The following is a 13,822-nucleotide window of genomic DNA, read 5'->3' as shown; positions in this document are numbered from 1 at the left end:
TGCAGGATGTCATCAATATTATTTCTTTGTTGACCCAAAAAAGAAAGACACAAAGCATATAATGTATTTTAAACTGTAATTTATTACTGTGCTGCATGGCAAAGCTCAATTTTCAGCATCATTACTCCAGTCTCCAGTGTCACATGATCCTTCAGAAATCATTCTAATATGCTGATTTGGTGCTCAAGAAACATTTCTTATTATTACGAATGATGAAAACAGTTGTGCTGCTCAATATTTTAGGGCTCTTTCATGATTAGATGCACATCTGAATCTAATATTAGCTTCAGTTCCTGTCTCCTGAGAGACCATCATCTGATGTATCATAGATGTATCATTCATTGCCTTTGATATCCCACAATCCTGTGCGTTCCATTCTGTGACAGTCAAGCTAAAAAATAAAGATGGAGCTGGCGGTCAATTTGTGTGTAAATGTACATGTTTTCCACTTTTGATGTCGTTTCTAGCACAAAATGACTATAAATTAAATATTTGCGTAGTTTTCACTAAAAGTTTGTTGTAGATCATTAAACCATTATGCTGCCTCAGAAGTCTGTACGAAATGATTTTCTTGAGGTACCTTTGTGCACAAACGCTGCCTGCAAAGTATTTGCTTGATAGTGCAGTGATAAAATCTTTTGCACAGTTCTGTGTTTTTTTTTTGTTTTTTTGTTTTTTAGCCCTGTCGGCATAAGACGGAAGGTTTCCTAGCTCCTAGCTTAAAGCAACCCAAAGCCATGTATCGCTCCTGCTTAGTGTCTTTCTGCCCCCACTCTATTATTATAACTTTCTGTTTCTGCTGGTTAAAATCAAGGGAGAAGCAGTGAGATTGAACTGTTGAATCAGATACAGGTTGGAGTCACAGCGTTCAGTAAATAGCCTCTGTTTTTCCACTCAGTTGCTGAGTCACTGCAGGTCTGTACTAGCATTGAGTCACAGGCCTGCGGCTTCTGCTCATTGTTACATCTCTTCACAGGGCTCTCACATCTCCCGGGGTGTCTGGAGGAGATGCACCCGAGAAAAGCATGGGAAAAAGTAGGGCGCTGTGGTTCAGCTCTGGAGACGCTTTTGGCAAGTAATTCATATAAACGTAATTTTGTTTAAAAAAAAAAAAATGACTAGCACCATTCAGATTTCTGTTCCTGCTTTGCTGAATTAAATGACTCAGCTGTTGTTTTGGATGCAGAGATGTTGAGTTACAAATGAAGATGATGAATAGATGTGCTGAAACAAGGAAGTTGTCAGCGTCTTTGTGTTGTAATGTGGCTGTTCATAAACAATTCCCTCCAAAGCTCTGACAGATTTTTTCCATTCAAGTGAATAAATGGCAGCATTTAGAGTTGAGGAGAATGGTGGATTATTTTTGAAGATCTAATGAGCCAAACAGTGTGACAGTAACAGTTTCCCACCTGGTTTTGATTTATCCACCCTCAATGACTGATCTAGCATTTGTGTACAAGTCGATTGTAACTCTGAAACTCTGAATATCTCACATAAACCCTGAATAAAATTGTGGAAGAAAAGTGAATTCAGATATCAACCTTAATGTTGTGTGAGAGAACAAGATGAATCACAGTTAGCAGAGGCTCTGAATCAGTGAATGTCAGTGTTCTCGTCACCTCCTCCTCTTTCGTGTGGTCTAAGTTTACCTCAACAGCAGGAAATAGGCCTCATCCATAACTTCTGCAAAGAGCTGCTCCCATTATCAGAGCCTTCTGTTGCCCCCTTTTTCCAGCACTCCCCCTGACAAGACCATGTTTACTTTATTGCGCAAAAATCCGTTAGGAATAAGATTTTTTATTTTTTCCCCCCAAAGAGCTCTCTCTCTCTCTTTGTTTTCTATGACACTAAAAGTAGAAAAATATCTAAATTGTTCCTCATTAACTAGAAAAAAAAAGGTAATGATGAATCTACAACATGTTTGAAATGTCATCTAAAAATGTGTATTAAGTTTACATATTTCATCATCTTTAATAAGTTAACTTTTGTGGACAGGGGGAGAACACATTATTTCCCAGAATGCATTTTTTTTATACAAGTGCAACAGTGCCCGCCCCCATTTTCAGTATTGTTTGAAGAAGTATTTTTTATATTATTCATTTTTCCCATACAGATTTTAAAAGTCTTCATTAAAGAGTTATAAGCCATGAACCAAGCCAACCAGCTATGAGGTAAATCACAACACTACAAACTTTGATTTGAAACTAAAAAGTTTTTTTAAAAAATCAGATAAAAAGACAAAGATACAACACTGTATACTTAACGGTTTTAGTGAGGGAAAGAACATTGCTAACAGCATAATCAAATCAAAAACTAAGGAAAAATATAAAACTACTCATTTGCAAATGTTGATTATATGCATAAACACAATAGTTATATATCTTCAAATATTTCAGTAGTTCAGTAGTTTGAGAGCGTAGGGAGATCGATTTGATTGGTCTATGTCATTCACATTGCTTCATTGGAGTGGGCGGAGCTTAAGAGCTATTTTGGAGTGTGCTGCTTTTTTTGACTCTGACTGGTGTAACTTTTTTACAGCATCAAGGGTAATATAGTTTTTTTTTTTTAAATCAGGAATTCCACTGTTAAACACGTTTATTTTTAAAATAAGCTGAAATAATGCCGATTGACGACTTCAGCAGAAGCAAATATAATGGATTAACAACCTTGTAGCTCACAGTAGGTCTGTCTTTAAAGTTTTGGTTCAAAATCAATTTCCTTAACTTCCAGAACCCAGCAGTTGCACTCTATTCAGTCAATTCCGCTTCTTGCCATTGCAATTTAAATTCCAATTCAACTTCCTGTTTGGTGTGGCCATTCCAGTCCAAGCCTATTCCTGCATCATACTCTTTTTATCAAACATAAGATTTTCCTGCATCGAACATAAGATCATAGTGACTGGATCACAATTTTCAAAAGCCAATACAATACTGTTCTGAATCACATGATCGCACATCACCTTGGTCATTTAGTTGCATTCAGACGAAAACTGTTGGATTACCAAAAAAAAAACAAAAAAACAATTCTTACAATTTCTAAAAATTTCTCAAATTATTTTAGAGCTTGGCATAATTAGAAAAACTTATATTTGTTATAAAAATACCCACAGCATTTTAAGATTTTATTAATTTACATGACTTCTACACATCTAGACATGATCCAGGTCTAGAAATCTCATATATCCAGGTTTTCCAAGATTGTTAGAACACTGCTTCTACAAAGGAAACAAACAGTTGTTGAGGAGGGAAACTTAATTAAGACATACCTTGATTTTTAGTAGTTTTAAATTATTTTAAAGGTGCCCTAGAATTAAATATTGAATTTACCTTGGCATAGTTGAATAACAAGAGTTCAGTACATGGAAAAGACATACACTGAGTTTCAAACTCCATTGTTTCCTCCTTCTTATATAAATATCATTTGTTTAAAAGACCTCCGAAGAACAGGCGAATCTCAACATAACACTGACTGTTACGTAACAGTCGGGGTGTACGGCCCCAATATTTTTCATATGCCAGCTCATGTTCAAGCCATTAGACAAGGGCAGCACGTCTGGATGTGCACAGCTGAATCATCAGACTAGGTAAGCAAGCAAGAACAATAGCGAAAAATGGCAGATGGAGCAATAATAACTGACATGATCCATGATATCATGATATTTTTAGTGATATTTGTAAATTGTCTTTCTAAATGTTTCGTTAGCATGTTGCTAATGTACTGTTAAATGAGGTTAAATTTACCATCGTTTCTTACTGTATTCACGGAGACAAGAGCCGTCGCTATTTTCATTATTAAACACTTGCAGTCTGTATAATTTATAAACACAACTTCATTCTTTATAAATCTCTCCAACAGTGTGTAATGTTAGCTTTAGCCACAGAGCATACTATCAAACTCATTCAGAATCAAATGTAAACATCCAAATAAACACTGTACTTACGCGATTAGACATGCTGCATGACGAACACTTTGTAAAGATCCATTTTGAGGGTTATATTAGCTGTGTGAACTGTGTTTATGCTGTTCAAGGCAAGCGCGAGCTCCGGGGGAGGGGAGCACGAGAATTAAAGGGGCCGCAACCTATATATCGGTGCATAGTTAATGATGCCCCAAAATAGGCAGTTAAAAAAATGAATAAAAAAAAATCTATGGGGTATTTTGAGCTGAAACTTCACAGACACATTCAGGGGACACCTAAGACTTATATTACATCTTTTAAAAAGACGTTCTAGGGCACCTTTAAAGCTTGTTTTGTCTTATTTTAAATCATTTAGGTCATCATTTCAGGCCCCTTTGGCCGTCTGGTGGGCCCCAGCCTCCTGGTTGAGAAGCACTGCTCTAAATGGTTTAAACTCTAAGACTTAATTCAGCAATAGAGCTCCTGCTTGTCCATTCAGTGACCTGTACCAAGAATGATGGTGTGCTTCTGAATTGAGACTTAACCATATCCAACAAAAAATATTTCACCCAAGGGTATGGCTCTGAATATTGAACAAGGAAATTTACTGCATTTATTTTATTTATGTTGGACATAAGGAGTCATATATAGTGTTTGGTTTCAGGAAGTAAATGTGAATTGCATTAGTGTTAGCTAGCTGGATCTAATACACTGTAGATCTTATAGTTTTTTTCAGGATTTTCTGGTTCAAAATAGGTTTTGTAGTGATTTCCACTCAAAATTAACTTTCTCTCTGACTGTCACACCAGTTTTTTTGTTTTTCAGTACGTCTGTTTGAAAACACATGACAGTGGGCTGTTGCTGTGCATAAAGCACCTCGGGCCGTACCTTAAATATTACCTTAAAGACGTACCTTAAATATTACGTCTTGGACGTGACCTTCTCAGACAGGAGTGGGGGTTCGGGTTTAACTCTGGCTCTCAGTTTCATCTTTCAGCACAGTCTGACTTTTGGCAAGACACTCAGATTGTCAGCAATATGTTTATGGCAATGTTACAGTACTGAAGGGGGAAATTTTGTGTTTGAGAAAAATACACTGCGGTCAGTGCAAGTAAAACTGAAGTGTTACTCTGAATTGTTGAATAAGGCAAAAGTGTTAAAAGCTATTTTACTTGCTCAGAAAATGTTAACCCAACAAAAGAGACAAATGAGGTGGAACCAAAGACTTAACAGGTATTAAAAACGAGTGTTTGACATGTGTGTTGAGATATTTACTGTAAGTGTCAACAAGTTAAATCCAGGGCTAAAAGCAGTCTCGTCAATACTACAAGGATAGACTCTACCCATGTTACTTGCATGCTTATGTTGTCCTGTTGTCTTCCATCCTCTGCCATTGGTCTTCATCCAGTCATCATCTGTGAAATAAGAATGTTTAGTACTAAGTTAAATTGCCTTCACAGTACATCTATATCTGATCAATTTCATGAACTTATAAATTTTCCTCTAAGTTCTGAGTGAGACTTGGTAAATGTAATTATGATCTATCTGTTTGTCTGTGTGTCACAGATCAGAGCCATTTGGACATTGAGGCAGAGCTGTTTGGACACTGCCAGAGATTTTATCTTAATGTTCACATACACACTGACACAAAGCTTTGAGTGAATTCCAAGGCATTGCATTTTAAAGCTACTATTTAAACTCTCAAAACAAAATAACCAATAACTAAATGAATCCAAATTAGTTTTTTTTTTTTGCTTTTGAGAAGGTATGCCTCTGCATCCATCTCAAACATGTGGTTTAATTGTCCCAGATCTTGTTTTATGGGACTGCAGATGTTACATCTAAACTGGTTTTCCAATCAAATCATCTTAACACATTTTGTGCATGACCTCATATTAATTGAGGCACTTTACCAAATGCATTTTTTTTCACAGCAGGTCCATTTAAATAAATTAGCAATTAAATTAATCCTGGATCTGGTTTTCATCTTTTTCATGCACATGCAGGCCCCAAAATCTGTCTAAGCTCCAGAAACTGTTGTGGAGATCTGAAGTCGACCCAGAGTAGCTCAAACAAGAGCCACATACTTCAAATGGAAAATATTCTTGACTATAGTACCATCTGCTTTCACTTTAGAGTCCAATTCCACACCTAAATAAAGATCCCTCCTGAACACTTTTATTGCTCTCCAACCCCCTCTTGTTCAGTTTTTCTTTTCTTTCTTTATTTTTCCTCCTTTCCCTATGGCTATATTGCAGCAGGCAGTGCACCTCTCTCTCCCACTGACCTGTATAAAACCTGCCCGTGTCAGATCGTATTGCTTGTTTGAAACATCAGGATTGTTTTTTATTGGTGTGTGATTCCTTTGGTTTGATTCTCTTACTCATTTGATTCGGTTGACTCATCTGTATTCCACTGTTTTATGTACAATAACTGACAGGTCCCAACTTAACAGCAACTATAAAAGTTCCTGAGGAAAAAGCTTAGTAGTATATGTTATTTTTTTTGACATTTTATTGATAGAAGCAAAGGATGTATATACAGGAGGAAATCCAAATGGTAGTTGATTGGCTCAAAGGGTCAAAACACTGCTTCACAAACTTAGAAACATTTAAAAAAATCTTTATGAAACTTCAAATCAGTGCTTCAGAGTATTTTAGCAAGCAAGGCTTCATAGTGGTTTTGGGAGTTGATCTAAAGCAAACTTATTAACATGTATTAAATGTATGGCTCATAAACATTTATCAGAATCTTCTATAAAGTCTTGAAACTTATGTCTGTAGAAATGTTGTTACTTGTTGGTACACAAAATAAGTTACAAATGCATAAAATGCCACATATTACAGAGATAATTATTTACTGGTATTTAATAATATTATAGATTACACTTTGTAGATTACTCTTAAAAAAACATTTTCCAAGTTTCAAAAACAAGTTTTGAACAGCTTTATGAAATGGAATTGGGACTAAAAGCATGGCTGCCCTCTGCAACATTTTCTCACTTAATAATTATTTTTCAACAGATGAAGTTGATAGAAGTGTTAGTAAAGATCTTAATTCAAATTGTGTCGTCTTGTCATCAAGGCAATGTGCTCTGCCAGGACGCTGGCCTGTGCTTTGGCATATAGTGCTTTAAATAAATGTTTGCCTTATATTGTGATAGGACAGTATGCAGACAAGAAGCAAACTGGAAGAGACAGAGGGGGATGGGACCAGGAAAACTACATGAGACGGGAATTGAACTCAAGGGGCCTCATATATAAAGCATGCATACGCACAGATTTGATCTTATGGTGTGCGTATGCTTAAATCCATGCCAACGCTCATATTTATAAAAACGGTCTTTGACGTGGAAAAGTGCTTAGCGCCACGTCAGGGTCTGAGCAGACGTGCGCACTATTCCTTGCGGGTTTTTGGAAATCTAAGCTGTTCTTGCAGCTTGCCATTCTAAATGAAAGGATTTGGATGATGACTGGTGATCTTTTATATGTAAATGACATTAATTGGGTGTTGTTTACAATGCGGAGAACTGAAGCCATTCAGCTGCACACAAGTTCAAGATCATTTGCAATATAAAGATTTCACATCTGAAAGAGAGGCTTATGCTCATTTTCTGTGTGTATGTTCATTCTATGAATCACACATACGTACATCTGAGAAATAATCATGAGATCAAATTTAGGACGGTTTCTGTGCAACATTTTATAAATGAAGCCCCAGGTCTCTCGAAGCACTAGCTCACCATGTGTCAGCATGCTGCCCACTGGGCTATTGGCATGAACACACCAGCCAGAGTATGATAAATATTAGAACCTCATTGTGTATTATCCATGGGGGAACAGAACCCGATGGCAAAAATCCAGCTGTCAGAATCCGTCCCTTCATCCAGCTGTCAGAATTCGTTCCCCCATCCCCATGATGAGAGATGTTTCTGTAAGTGGCTTAAAAGATGCTGATTCTGTTCTATATGTGGATGGATCTTAACCAGCATCAGCATCTTGTGATAGGACAGTATGTAGACAGGAAGCACAGTGGAAGAGACATGAAAAATACATGAGCCAGGACTTGAACTCAGGTCTCTCAAAGCACTAGTGTATTACATGTCAGTGTGCTGCCCACTGGGCTATTGGCATGAACAAAGCAGCCTGAGTTTGATCAATATTACAACCTCATTGTGTATGATCCATGGGAGGAACAGAATCTGACGGCAAAAATCCAGCTGTCAGAATCCGTTCCTATATTTGCTGCCCTTGGCCTGATATCCCCACAGAGGGGGAAAGATGTATATGGTAAAAAGTACATTGCCAAAATAGCCTAAATGTTATTATCTTGTTTTTCATCTGTGATTAAGATAATTCAGAATAGCTGATTGTCACTGAGTATTTAAAGTCCCCCTGAAATCAAAATTGAAGTTTTTTAGCTTTTAGTATATGAATATGTTAGCCTTAATGTTATGAATAAGCTGGTGTGTTCAAAACAATGACAAAATTGGCATTTAGGAGGTATAAGCATTCAAAACTTACAGGCTCTCACTTTCGCTAAAATGGATCACGGATTTTCATGACATCACATCACACTTCAGTTACTCGTCAAATCTTTGGTCCAGTCAAATGCTCTTTAGAATCTGAAATCCCACCCCCTCCTACACTCTTACAGATGCTGGAGCAGTGGCTGAAATCGGTCACTTGCTCACACATTTACTAGTTTCTACCTGGTAAATGGCACATAGTGGGCCTTTAAGTGTCACTGAGTGTTTAAGAGTCACTGTATATCCTCTGGCCCTCTTCGTTTAGGAGCCACACTTGCCTTCTTTACGGTGAAAAGTAACTTTTTTGTTTTTCAGGAAAAACAATGTAATACGTTTTTGTTCAATAATATTTTTTTGATTACTGTATAAAAAATTGAGGGTTCTTTATGATACAATGCAATATTTGTACAATTTTTATTAGCTATTTTTCCCCATTGGAAATAATACACATTTTTTTCTAATATATTTTTTAATTATTTTTACATTAAAGCAGTATTCCATGTTAAAATAGAGACAAGGCATTTGAAATCCATTTTTTGAAGGTAGATTAGTGCCATTTGGTGAGAGTAAAAAAAGAAAAACTTTTGCAATGCCATGTTGTAACCACTAGATTCCTATAGAGCTCTATATAAAGTGGCTTATAAATTCTCTAGTGGTTTTTGGACACAAACACTTATTTTTATTAAGTTTTGGATTTGGATTTATACTTAGACATTCTCAAAGACTACTTTTTGTCAAGGTTTAGATTTTTTTTTTTTTTTTTTTTTTTTTTTAAATGTTGATTTGAAGTGTTGGTTTTTGCATTAATTTTACTACAGTCAAACCTGAACACATTCTGTCACACTTAACATCAAAATTCAATAAAAAAATATAACAAAAATGAACAGGTGTGTTTTATAACAGCTTAATATATCTGGGTCTGATCTGATTTCATCCTCTTATTTGAGTTTTGGCTCAATTTTACCATATTGTTACAGCCACACTGGTTCATTTGTGTGTGTATAATGGTGTGTTGTGTGTGTGTTTGTCTGTGAATGTGTGTAAGTGAGTGGGTGTTTCTGTTTTGTACTCTCTGTGTTTTAAAGTGTAACCTCTTTTTTGCTGTTCTTTTTTTTTTTACTGCTTTGTGGCTGAATTTTTTATTTTATTTGTAATGACTGAGACAAATCAGACACAATTATTTGTTATAGTTAACCAATAATTGTTTAAAGCACTCTGGGGCCTGTCCCCCATCCCCCGAGAAGTTCTTAGTTACAAGTTTTATTGCACTAAAGAATGTGGTTATCACATTGAGAGCAGAGAAGAGACACACGAAAACGTGCATCTTTCCTGCATTATCCCCACATAACACAGACTCTCTTGCATTAATGTATAGACAGACTGTTCTATAAATGAACATGCACATCCCCAGGAAATGGTATCCATTATTACCGTTGCTGTATTACAATCATTGTATTCACATGTTTTATGATACATTTAAGGTAACTTCAATTATGCCATGTTTAGTGTCTATGGGTTCGTATCGAGAAGATTTAAATGCTTGTGTATGCAGTATTTCCATACCTGTGCAACACATCAGTATTACAAGAATCTTTAATAGTTCTTCTTCAAAAACTCAGCCAGTTAATCTTGCTCGGTAGTAAAAGCCCTGACAGGAGGTGTGTTGTCACCCGGAAATACAACATCTTCATTGGTCCGGTCAACAACTAGGAGGTGTGATTTTGACCAGAGGTTAAAATCCAGTCAACAATGCCACTCCCCCTCTTTCCTTGCTTCTTGGACAACTGAAGAGACCCCCTTCTTGCTGCAGGCCTTTTCAGGCCAAGGCCTGTAGAACCTACAACCCAGCCATGTGCTCATCTATAAGTTGTTTCATAGTATTTCATCTAACACAGAAGACACTGGCAACAACTTCGGACTGAATCAAGATTTCTCCTCAGCCTGCAGATCCGATGCTCCTCAGCCTGAAGGCATCTTGCAAGTATCACACATTTGAACACTAAACAGCGATTTAGTATTGATTTGTAAAATTTACCTTTGTCAGCAAAGGTGTTTTTATTACTGAGGAAACTGATGATTCTTTTCCAGATTGTCTTTGACTTTTCCTATAGCTCCATTAACGGTTCCCCTTCCAGTTCAACTCTATCATTGCTCATTCTTACCTACGTATGTGTGTGACCTGCGTGTATGTTATGTGTTTGTGAGTTAGTTAATAAAGAATTGTGCACAATACATGTTTGGTTCTGACTGCTAATAAATTGTCTCTTAAGTGATTTAGATCCTGACTACATGCTCTGAGTAGTACTGTACAATAAGAACGTTGTTTTTCCATAACCTGGAAATTAACATTTCTTAGAATTAATAAACAGTAAACACTGAGTGTTCACTGGACGAACAGGTTGATTGTAATATTAATCTTAATGTAGCTACATCCAGTTAATCAGATTAACTGATTTACATATTTATAATTAATCATAATTAATAATCATAATGAGTTATGAATAAGTATTAATATTTCCCCTTTGAGTTAATTCGCTACATATTTCACACATTTGTATAAACTTGCTGTCTTATAGTCCTGCTAGTTCATATATATATATGTGGGCGGTTGGGTGTGTCTATTTTGCACTTTTGGCATTTTAGAGTGTCCCCCCTTCTGTGCACTTCTGTGATTTGTAATTTGTACCAACAAAAGATTCTCTGAGTTTTCGTATTTTTTCGTATTTCCCATTCATTTCCTATGTCGATCGTTTTTGGCCGAAAATAATGTAAGTGTGACTATTTTTTTTACGACCCTTTAACATGTCCAAATCATGTCCTTGTTTTTTTTGTGTGTTCATATTGCTAATGCGACAAAAGTCACCAAGTGTCATCTCATTCCAACGAAACTATGATTTTTAACATTTCAAAATATAAAATTTTTCGATCAAAAATGACCGAAGAGGGCCAGAGGGTTTTTAAGTTGTAGGTGACTATATTTTACTGATATTTCCTTGGCAAATGCTAATCTACAGTATTTGTGACTATAAGGGGAAGTTTTTGATGTGTGATTCTACCTCAGGATCCCTTGACCTGGTCCACCTATGCCTCCCTGTTATATCCATATTTATGGCATTCCTGAACATGAATAAAGGATGAACTGCAAACCTCTCATATTTCCAAGGTGATGCTTTACCTCCTTATGGCACCAATGGCTCTTCTCTTTAGAAATGGGTGATTTAACCATCAACATATTTATTTGTCTGTTTGGACCTTTTGTGAAATTGATTTCCCCCAGGAGAGTGCTGGATTTGACCTATTTAGTGATTCCAGACAAACCTCCTGCACATTATCACTGGCAGATCAGGTTGCTGGAGAGATCAGACCAGGCATTGTGTTTTGGAAGTCACAAGAGACTTAATCCAGAGCCCTGCCAACCTGATCAGCTCACAAATATGATAAACCTTGACAGAAGGAAGAAATGACTCCATGATGGGCTGAATAGGGAGTTCAACACATTGCCTAAATCCATTAATTCATCTGAAGTCTGCAAGAGGTTTATAGGGTGGGGTGATGGGGCTTAGGACTGAGCGGTACTGGATCATGCTTTAAAAAAAGCCTGAAATGGATGTAAAGGTTGCTGGGAAAGGTAAAGACAGAAAAGGGTGCACACTTTTAGTCACGCAATCTAAAAGTCTTCACCTAGAATATTTTAAACTGTGTAATTTCATCCAAGTGCAAGTCACGCACCTTGGCAGTTTTATCCGCTAATAGTCATCGACGCAAAAAGCCTGATTCAGCTCCATGGAAATAAAATCCATCTGTATGGTCACAAGACTTCAGAGATGTAGTGTGAATCACTGACATGTTGCATGCTTTGATTTCATTTTCTCATGCCACTGCGTGCCAAACAGCCCCTTGTTTTTCAGTTGACACACAGGAAAGAGATGCTGACTTCCCAAAAGTGATGTGATTCTAGTCTGGCAGAGTATACAGCAAAAAATAACTTTGTACAAACACAACAATGAGTTTTGTTCAAAACAAAGTAGAGAGTAGAGTAATGCTCTCACTCATTATAGCAGTGAAAGATTTCTGGCTGAGCACTTCTGTGATGTAGTACAGTAAAATTCCCTTTTTGAGAACCACATTAACAAAAACAATAGAAAATAAATTTAGAAGAACTGGAAACATTGTAAAAAAAAAAAAAAAAAAAAAAAAAGATTTAAAAATAAAGAATAAAGACTGATATGTGAGGATGTTCTTAAAATATTAGCAGTTTTATTGTATGAGTAGTGTAGATGGTTGAGGTTTAACTTCTCTGATGTTTGCATATTAGATTTTTTTATCACATAAAAACATCAAAAAAATAAGTTTACGGTTCTCTGATGTTGGTTAATTTTAATGATATAATTACTTAATAGCTTTTCACTAAACTCACAAACCCAAGTCTAGTAAACCCTGTTGTTATATAATAATGCACTTCATGTTGATTACAAAAAAAATAATATACACTGCTCAAAAAAATTAAAGGAACACTTTGAAAACACATCAGATCTCAATGGGGAAAATATTATGCTGGTTATCTCATATGGACTGGGTAATGTGTTAGGAATGAAAGGATGCCACATCGTTTGATGGAAATGAATATGATCAACCTACAGAGGACTGAATTCAAAGACACCCCGAAAATCAAAGTGAAAAAATGATACAGCAGGCTAGTCCATTTTGCTGAAATTACATTGCAGCAACTCAAAATGGTACTCAGTAGTTTGTATGGCCCCCACACAGAGGTGGGTAGAGTATCCAAAAACTGTACTCAAGTAAAAGTACAAGTACTTAAATATGTTTTATGTTGTCGTTCACTAGTACGTCTAACATGTTTCATTAGAAACAAATAAATACAGTGCATCCTAAAATTGGTTGACATTTTTCATGCTTTACAGTTTGACTTATTTAAACATGCTGCTTTATATTCACTGTGAAAAGTGATATATCTGAAATTAAAGTTTCATTTTATTCAAAAGGGTGTTAAAAAAAAGTCAATTATTCAAAATCTAATTTATTAACATAAAAATGTGGTCATGAGTTTCACAAACAAACAAAAACAGTAGTCAGGCTGAATGAAAATTTAAACCACAATGAAACAGCAGAAATAGAGCTGTTTCCCATTTATGCACATGTAAGCTTATCAGTTTGACAGAATTGTCTACTTCAATGTGCCATAATAAGTCAAACTATATAATTTTCCATTATCATAGCATGTGTTATGAAAAATAGCAACCTACACATAGCCTATAGAAACAACAGAACATGTCACAGGTGTAATATAAATCTAGTGAATATATATTCCCTTAATAGATTATAAATTCTACAAGTTAGCCAAATTTACCATAATTACTACAATAAAAACGATATAA

The 13,822-nt window shown here is 36.0% G+C and overlaps 1 long non-coding RNA gene across 1 annotated transcript in view; it reads right to left on the bottom strand.

Moving 5' to 3' along the window:
• Nucleotides 1-4,328: 4,328 nt before the first annotated feature.
• The window catches only part of LOC125260646, a 42,068-nt gene continuing 32,574 nt past the window's right edge, over nt 4,329-13,822 (bottom strand). The window contains exon 3 of the long non-coding RNA XR_007183093.1: nt 4,329-5,313. This is a non-coding gene — a long non-coding RNA (uncharacterized LOC125260646). The remainder of the gene's footprint in view (nt 5,314-13,822) is intronic.

This window comes from Megalobrama amblycephala, linkage group LG2 (genome assembly GCF_018812025.1).
Source record: "Megalobrama amblycephala isolate DHTTF-2021 linkage group LG2, ASM1881202v1, whole genome shotgun sequence".
NCBI classification, from domain to species: Eukaryota; Metazoa; Chordata; class Actinopteri; order Cypriniformes; family Xenocyprididae; genus Megalobrama; species Megalobrama amblycephala.
This window is presented reverse-complemented; position numbering and strand designations above follow the sequence as displayed.